Source organism: Dermacentor andersoni, chromosome 5 (genome assembly GCF_023375885.2).
Source record: "Dermacentor andersoni chromosome 5, qqDerAnde1_hic_scaffold, whole genome shotgun sequence".
NCBI classification, from domain to species: domain Eukaryota; kingdom Metazoa; phylum Arthropoda; class Arachnida; order Ixodida; family Ixodidae; genus Dermacentor; species Dermacentor andersoni.
In genome coordinates this window covers 117,330,881-117,340,835 of record NC_092818.1, presented here as the reverse complement: position 1 = coordinate 117,340,835, position 9,955 = coordinate 117,330,881, and positions in this window count along the sequence as shown.

Sequence of the window (9,955 nt, the reverse complement as noted above, 5' to 3'; positions counted from 1 at the left end):
CTCAGGCGAGCTGGGCGTTTTGCTGGATGGGCCGAGGTGTAAAAGCGAGTGGCTTGCGCGGTAACCTGGTGACATATAGCTCAACCAGAGAAACACAGAACTAGCTTTGCTGTAACCAAGTGTAAAAGGTTTTAAACCTTGAAAAAGACAACGTGTCTATGATTAAGCTGCTTCCGAGAATTTACACCAGCAGCAAAGTATAACGCACCTGGTTACGGCTATATTAGCTCTGCGTTTCGCTGGTTGAACTCTTCACCACCAGATGGCTGCACTATGCAGGCCACTCACGCTTACACCTCCGCCCACACGGCCAAACGCCCAGCTCACGTGCATTTATCGGGAAATCGAACACGCTAAACCCATATAATGCCAAGTTTATCGTGAAGAAAACGTGCCACAAGCCTATTTCTCTTGCTGCAATAAACTATTGCTATTCACTCCCACGAGCGCCGCCAAATCACTATTGCGCACGGTAAGTTTCGCATGTGACGCGTATGAGCGTCCAAAAACCGCAACTGCCACCATTCTTCCAAAAATCGAACGAGTGAGCGATCGTGCATCCTGGCACGTCAGCACGCTGCATGTAACCTGCGTCGGCGCTATCATTGACAGATGCGGCGCCACTACAAAAGCTTCCGCACTGTCGCAAGACTACGAAGTCACCAAGGCTTGGCCGCACGACCAGTTTCTGCGGCAATACGGCAGTAGATGTTATTAGGGTCCTTTGTTAACCTTGCTCAAACATTTTGGCATCACTAACACTAGTACACCATTTATTTATTAATATGCCTTTGAAATACATGCCGAGTAATAATAATAACGAAGCAAGCCATTTTCTAGGTTGTATGTTGGCTCATTAGCTATAGTACACTGGGGGATAGACCTGCCCCTTCCAAATGACTTTCGGTTGGCTGCTACAAAGAAATCCTTTTTTAATGGGAACATCTCTAATGAGGCCCTTTCATCGTCTAGCGATATTGAATCAGTACAGCTGGCGGCACTGCTCAGAGAAAAGCAGCACTGCATAAATTGAACCTTGTTATTCTTTACAATTATTCTGTATTGATTTCATTTTCGTTGTTGTTTCTTTCAATCCATCTTTGGCTACGTTTTTGCGGTGTCTGCATAGAAACTGTGCACTTAATACGAGCCAATGAAAGGGGCCACAAAATGAGAAATGGATTAAATAATAATTATTTATTCCCACATGGTACATAAAGATGGTACAATGAATGTGACTATGGCATTATATTTGATATTATAGAACAAGCAGAACTGGGCAGATTTTGAAACGAGCAGAACAAACGGCAACATTGAAAGTAACGTATTATGTGCAAAGGGGAAAGAATGCTGTCGAGGGCAGCAGAGATTGAGATGGCTTGTCGAAATGAAGGAATTAAATTGGCTCGGGTCAAACGGCATAGGACTATTTTGCAAGTTGATTTTACGGGAGGTAACGCACATATCCGATATGTCTAAGCGGAAACACGTTTACAATTCTTTAAGCTTTCACGCATTTCTGCACTAAAATACAAATAGTTTCCCAAGTTTATTACCTTATTGTCAGCAGAAATGAATGGATGACTGGTTCGCCTTAGTCGCCTGGTCCACAGCAAAGCAGCTTTACTATAGAAATAAATTGTGGCGTTGTAAATGCCAAAACCATGATCTGATTATGAAGCACACCGTAGTGGAGGGACTCCGGAAATTTCGGCTACCTGGGGTTATTTAAACAGCGCATCTTAACCTGAATATACTGGTGTTTTTGCATTTCGTGCCAATCAAAATGCGGCCGCCGTGGCCGGGATTCGATGCCGCGACCTCATACTTAGCAGCCTAACACCATAGCCACTAAGTAACCGCAGCGGGTCAGCTTGACTACACTCGAGCTCGGAAAAGAATTTCTATTGATATATTTAGCGTCTGCATGCAGGCAACATTTACGTCAGCCCCCGTTGACGAAGTAACATTTAAACCGTGAAAGACGAAGGATACATTGGTGCGTGAGATATATAAGACCGAAGCTCACAAGATAGAATGGGAAACTGTAAACAAATTTCATTTTAAAATACAATAATGCTGGTTACCTTTAATACAATATTCACACATGTACTTACTTATCTTCATCATGTGACCACGTTTCACCGCCTAACAAATGTTATTGCACACCGCGAGACGCGCCTGCATGTATCGGAAGTTTCTCGAATGTTAACGATAGTTCTATCCTGTGTCTGTTGTCACTGAACCTTGTGTAACCTGATTTGATGTATGCGCGACGCGAATGGTGTAGAACTTTCTAGAAGACACGCGGGAACCAGCGATTACTCTGGAACCTTTGATGTAAAACCGACGCGCTTGATCCGCTGATCAGATTTTCCACGATCGCCGACTGTGTTCGCCGCTATCGTTGTTCTTTGAGCGTAGCCTGCTTTTGAGGGCACAGGTTCACCAAATAAAACGCTAGTTTCCTCACTCACAGTTTCGCTGCCTTCTTCACCGTGACCACTACGTCACAGTATAGCAGAAAGGAAGTGAGAGAAAGGAAGTTTGGCATAGTGAAAAGAATTAAACCTATTTACCAAAGTAGGCAATATAATTTGTAGCATCTGCTCCTTGCGCACGGAACTAACCATGCATTCGCCTCTCTTGTAAAAATACATGGATGTTCGCACTTCACTTTAGAAAGAACTCGAGATGTTCGGTTGTACTTATCCCAAGAAATATCGGAAAATATCATATTCTGTATTTACAATGAAGGACAATAGGAAGAACGTTGTATTCAATAAACGTAATAATGCATGATCCATGTAACCGATTCTAGCTAAAATCTTACGCTTGTTATTTAGCAGGCCTAAGAGCATAATGAACCTAATTTTTTAACGTGGCTGCCATGGCGAATGTCAGTACTTGTGTTAGAATTGCAATATTGCTTAGTGGCTGCATTCCAGTTTAAACGGAAATTTACACCGAAATTTGGATAAAAAAAATAGTTTCGGCGTGATGTACCTTATTTGGTCAATCGGTCTCATCAAAGACCCTACTTCCGAGAAGTTGAAATTGGAGCAATAAAATTGTGAGATTTCGTAATCAAATACACAAATTGGCTAAAAACGATCTCTGAATACCTAATTTAACATCTGCTTTCTTATGATTCAAGAAAGTGAAATATAAAGTTTGCGACCGTGTCGACTATGTTGTGTAAACAATGAGACACATTAACCTAATTTTATGAAGGCATGCAATGCCGTTTGCAATTTGATCTACGGGACAGAGGGAAGCTGTTGGTTAATACTTTTACCAATGTGGTGCACCATGAAAATGACAGCAATGAAGCCAGGGAACAGTATGTCACGACGTGCTCGTAGAGCGTCGTGATCGTCGAATAACTGTTCGAGTACTGCATCGCAAGTCTTCAAAATATTGAAACAGATAATGATAGTGGGACAATAGTAATATTATATTTTGAATAATGGCATACCCGAAATTTTAAGCTATCTACAAACATATTTACACGATAATTTAGCTTTCCCGATTTAGACTTTTTGCCGAGGAGATGAAACGGAACGTATCGTATAAATATTATTGTTTTTTTTTACTAGTGTAAAATTTGCTACCCTCCAAACATCAAACGCACTCAGAACGGCATTCTCTGTATTTAGCAGCTCCTCCTCTCAGAGCCACTGAAATAAGTACTAGCGTCTTGTGCGTATAAAGCGTAAGTTTGCTGTGTTAACAATGTCGCTGACGTATACATTTAAAACATAGTCCTAAACGGCTCTCCTGAAAATCGCCACATTGTATTAAGCGCGTATTGGACTTTCACGCATCGACACAAGAAACAACACCCGAATGAAAAAGTAAAGAAAAATGGCATGCATGTCATATTTTGGAACCTTCAAAATAAATGCCTAATCATTCAACAAATAAAATGTTTTCTTAATAAATAAAAATAGTCCACGTGTTTCTTTGTGTTATTCAATGTTGTCTATTATTAGTTTTTATTTTTGTAATACTAAGCTAACTTTGTGTATTTGTCTTTAGTAAACCTAAGCTGAAGGTCCCCCGGAAGAACATGTCAATTAGTCTAGTATTATCAGTCTAGTATTATCGCCCAGCTAAGCATGTTCTAGACCTAATCTGTCCTGTCTTAGAGCACGTGTACAATCTTTCATTGGCGAATGGTATATTTCCTCGGCGCATGCAAATAGCGAAGGTAACAGCCCTTTTCAAATCTGCCGACAGAAACGACCTCTCAAATTATAGGCCGATATCGATCCTGCCCATTTTTTCTAAATGTCTTGAGAAATTGATTAATACCAGAGTAACCTCTTTTTGTAAAAAACACAATGTAATTACAGATTACCAGTATGGGTTTAGAAAAGGTTGTTCAACAGAAATAGCTTTACTGATGCAAAAAGAGACAATTTTACGAGGCTTTGAAGACAATTTACTTACTCTCGGTGTCTTTATTGATTTTTCGAAGGCTTTTGACACCCTTAATCACTACACTCTACTAACAAAACTTGACATTTATGGCTTTAGGGGAACTTTCCTGAACTTAATTAGAAGTTATTTGCAGTACAGGTATCAGACCGTTGTCGTAGGTAACAACTGTTCAAAAAATTTGCCTATATTCGCTGGAGTTCCTCAAGGAAGCATACTAGGACCACTATTGTTTAACCTGTATATAAATGACATAACTAATATCAATACCAACGTCCAATTTGTTATCTATGCCGACGACACTAGTTTGTTCATAACTTCTAAGGACGTGAAAGAATTACTATGTGTTGCTATTGATACACTAGCCCAAATAAACAAGTGGAGCTTATTCAACTCATTAACTATTATTACTACCAAAACAAAAGGCGTGCTTTTCCAGCCGAAAAACAAGAGGCACAGTATTGACGGACATCTAAAAATAGGCACATCTTTCATAGACATAGTACCATCGGTTAAAAGCTTAGTTGTCATATTCCAAGAGAATATGCTGTGGAATGACCATGTCAACATTATTGCTAACAAACTTGCACGTGTTGTTGAAATACTGATAAGATTACGCTTCCTTTTACCATTAAGAGTGAAGTTCCTACTTTATAATTCTTTTTTCTTATCTCATGTTAACTATAGTCACCTCGTATGGGGCAACACGACTAGCAGTAACATCAACATTCTATATTTATTGCAAAAGAAAGCCATCCGTGCAATTTCAACCTCTTCTTTCGATGCGCATACTGATCCTCTTTTTTGTCAATTAGATATGGCGCCGATAAAATCGGTCTACAATACAATTTTGCTGAAACGCTTTTTTACAGAAAGAAAAGGTAGCACTCATTTTCTTGTGCACTTCTCAAGGCTAACACTAAATACAAGCAGTTTCAGTACACGCCACAGAGAAACTTGGCATATTCCGCACTCAAGAACTAACTACGGGAATCAAATGCTGCGCCATGAACTACCATCTCTACTTAACTCTTTTCATTAATCACCCTACTTATTATCATTTCAATTGGGTGGCCAAACTTGCCACTCATATTGGCATTCATGTGAATGCTTAGTGTTTTTCTTTGTGTTTTGTTCTGATGTATACGTGTTCTAAGTTGTAATTGCACAGTGACCTATTTAGTTTTGTATTTCTGTGAATGTTACCCGTAAATGAAAAGGGATTCACTATGTCTGCATTTTGTTGTTTTCCTGTTCGTGTTTTTCGTAACTTGTATGACAATACTATATCTGCATTCATGTCAATTTTTTGGCCGCAGTGCGAAGTAACTTTGTATAAATAGTCCCATTCACCCACATATTGTTTATATTTTTTATTGTTCATCTTGTACTTGTGCACGCATTGCTACGTGGTGCCAAAGAAACCAATAAGGGACACAGACCTAGTCAAGCCGATTTTATGGCTTTTTGTCTGTGCCCCTGCTATCTGTACGTTGTATAGATACAAATAAAGTTCAAAGTTCAAGTTCAGAAATGCTTTCACGAATACATGGTGGCCCTGCAATGGATGACAGTTGGTCAATTTGGTATTGTCACCAATATTAAACATAACCGAAACTATTACATTGTTCAGTGCTGTAGGAAATATTTCTGATTTGAGGGACAAGATAAAGGTGTGACTTGAAATTTGTACTATGATTGCAACGGCACACAGAATTGGCATAAGTTAAAGGTCATCATAAATAATGCAGCGCGTACATTAGAGAAAAGATTATGGGGTTTTACGTGCCAAAACCACTTTCTGATTATGAGGCACGCCGTAGTGGGGGACTACGGAAATTTCGGCCACCTGGTGTTCTTTAACGTGCACCTAAATCTAAGTACACGGGTGTTTTCGCATTTCGCCCCCATCGAAATGCGGCCGCCGTAGCCGGGATTCGATCCCACGACCTCGTGCTCAGGAGCCTAACACCATAGCCACTGAGCAACCACGGCGGGTGCACGTACATTCAATTCAACGTTTACTGTCACTGCAATATATGCTCCTCATAAAATATTTGCGATGATTCCTTAGCTTCACTGTATTAGAAAAAAATAATCTCGAAATTTTTAATTGTTCCTTTATATTCAGTTAAAAATTTGTTGTTAAAGGTAATACACGCATGAGAAAAATAATCAGGTGAGATCAGTCCAGTCTAACAGCGTCTATTACAATGGAATAAATACATTCCTTCACGGAAGAACGTGGTTACGTGGCCGTATGATATCAGTGCGATAATCAAACTTATCATCAACCTATTCATGTCCATTGTAAGACCCGGCGAGCCCCAGGTAGTCCTGTCTTGCGCCAGATGACCCCATCCTATGCGTGAAAATTTTCTAATTTCATAACACCGACTCAGTCCCTGCCTTCCTCGACTGCAGTTTCCGTTCTTGGCACCGCAGTCGAGAAAGATAAAGTTTAAACCAAGAGTAACATTTAGCAGACTGTAAGTAACGATCACTCAGTAAGTATGCTTTAGCGCAAAATAATGTAAGGGAACTCTGGCAGTAACCATGTTTTTTTTTTATATTCACGACAATGGACTTAGTCCGGTTCAATAAAATGTTTGATTGAATGGCTCGTTTGCTCATCCTAGATTGTAGCGCTACTAAATAATGATGTATCTGAATTAGGCTTCCTCTGCGCCATTTGCGTCGTCGAAGCACCTGCCCACTACCTCGACCTCTTCCACTATTCCTAAATTAATTAAACTAAACCTGAATCATAAAACGTGCATTTCCCATTAGACGCAAGTACAGACAAAAATATTTCTTGCCCACACTCTTCGAGGCTGTGGAAGAGGATCAGTATTACGAGTATGGAAGTGCACGGGTCTACAGAAGCTGTGGCGCCGAAGGCGAATTTAGGGAGCGTAGTCACAGACAATGGAGTAAATGAAAAACAAAAGCACGATCACGTCCGAGCAGTCCTTACGATAGGCGTGGACGTTGCTGACATTTACCGCCGGAGAAACCGGCGATAAACACGCTCCGACGATAAAGACTAGCAAGAAACGCTTCCGTGGTCGGTATTGACATGTCGGCAGACGCGGTCGGCTGGCAAGCCACTTAGAAAGGGAGTGGCCGAGCTCCACACCGCGCGTAGTAGCGGCGACTGCCGCCTGAATGAAAGTCTGGTGGCGTGGCCCGTCCGGCGGCCAAAGAGGGTTCGTAATACGTTCACTTCACGAGGAGTCCGCTAGGTGGCCACTAGCAAAGACGCGTTCATTTCAAAGAGCAAGGGAGGGACGGGAGACGAGCCATGGAGAGCGGCGAGGTGTCACCGCACGCTTTTGCGAATACGTGCATCCCGAGCATGAGTTGCTGTAGGCTTTGCCGCACAAAGACTGTTTAAGAGTGTAAGAAAGCATTAAGGGGGCTGCTGTGGTAATGGGGCTGCAATCGCTAGCTTATGCGCGCTACACCAAAATAATTTTGCATATGACGGTCTCTCGGATATAACTTAAATTTATATTTTCTTTGAAGAACAGTGACATCGTTGCACTTTCTAACAACAGCACTGGCCGGAGAGTGCATTAACAAGTATATTCCAGCAGCGATCGTATCATTGACTAGTCGATATCGTATATCGTGAAGAAAAGATTAAAAAATGAAGGACATCAAATTTGTGCGAACTGTGCAGAAATAACATCCTATTTCTCTCGAAGCAGCCGGTCTGTCGGTTTTTGTCCACGTAATCTTGTTATTGCCAGCAAATCACAAAAGCTTTAGCACACTACAGCTTCTGGTTCTTCAAATATGCGCGACAATGTTGAAGTGCTGCCCGTTCAGCATTTACGGTTAGAGTTTTCGACCTCGGTTGGAGCCGCCGTAATACCTTCGCTGCAATATGTGCGGGCTCTCCTGAATTTGTATGCATGTTATACCGTTCTGCGGGGGCTGAATAAACAGATGAAACACTAGGCTCGGTTTAACAGCAAGATCAGTGGGTACCAATACCGTTGTCAAAAAATGATGCAGTGTGGCAGCTTCCTTGAGGGTTGCATTGCACTTTGACACTGTAATTCACCAGACTGAACAAACTCTATATTCATTGAACTCTGACATGCTACGTCGCCTGCCTCCCGGATTTTCCCTAACTTTAGTGGGCGGCCTATGGCTGGGCGTCGCGTTCACAAACGCTTATATATTCTTGATCGAAATGGCCCCATAGCGCCCTATGCAACGCTTGCATATGGGATGAGACTGTAGAAAAAATTTTGTGCCATTGTCTATCCTACAATTCCTACCGAGACGTTCTACGTATGAGTAATAGACGATCACAGGGTACACCCTTCTCAGAAGCTAAGATTCTGGGACCCTGGCCGAAGTTCTCCAGTATGCAAACTGCGTAATGGCGATTTTATACGCCGTTTTTTGCAGTCACTAACTAAACACTTGGAGAACAAAAAAAGCGTCGTAATTTCTTGGCCACAGAATTCGACTCCTTTCCTTGTGGAAACGGGTTCGAAACTAACCATCGTGCACACAATTCTTTGTTCATCGAGTGACAGCTTCCACTCAGAGTCAATGTGGACATGTAAACTGCGCTCGCAGCATCTTGGTGGGGCTTAGAAAAGGACATCAAAGTAGTGGGAAGAAGCTAAAGCTTCGCTAGAAAATCCCTGCACAAGCACTCTGTACAGTTGGTTAACCAACAAAGCTTAAACGTGAGGCGCCGGTGTTTATCGCTGGGTTAATCCCGATGGTTCATTAAACGACCACTTAGTAGCCTGCCAGATCCTCGGTACGGAGTTGCTGCTTGTGCTCGCCTGCAGGAGGCTGTTCTTGTGTCTGGGCTGCAGCATCGGTGCGGCGTAGACGAGCTCGTTCCCGGTTCTGCTTGCGCCGTTGGTGATAGAAAGCTGCCTACTCCTCGGAAGTGCGTATGAAGCGTGGCCTACCCATTTCGCAGCCGGGAAGAAACTTCTGCGCTCACGCTCGCATGCGATGGGGAGCAACAGTGTCACTACTGGTGCAGCCAATCACATGCCTCTATTTTTCTTTTCTTTTTGACGTATGCGCATGGGGTTGCGCCAGACGAGTTTTCGGTGTACAGGCGACAGATGGACGGACGGACGGACGGACGGAAGAATCGCCTGGCCATATGCAGCTTCGTTGTAATATGGTACTTTGTTAATTAGCGTGGTAAAGTGGAAAGGAATGTAGTCTATGGCGACGGCGTAACTGGAGGCAGGAAAACAGAGCGCTTGCGTTTTTAATCGGTTATTACGTGCAGCATGCGAATGTTTTCTAGATTAATATTTTCGCGCTACCCGCATCATAGCTTCGCAGTGTAGCCATGGGTCATAACTAGTTAATTTTAGAATGTTTTCAGAAATTTCATGTCTTCTCAAGATTCCGTGCTGCAGAAACTTCGACAGTCGGCTACATATAGGCTGATCCATGAAATTTGATTCGTAAGACACCTAGCTGTGTAATAATATTACCATCTAAAATAAAAAGATCA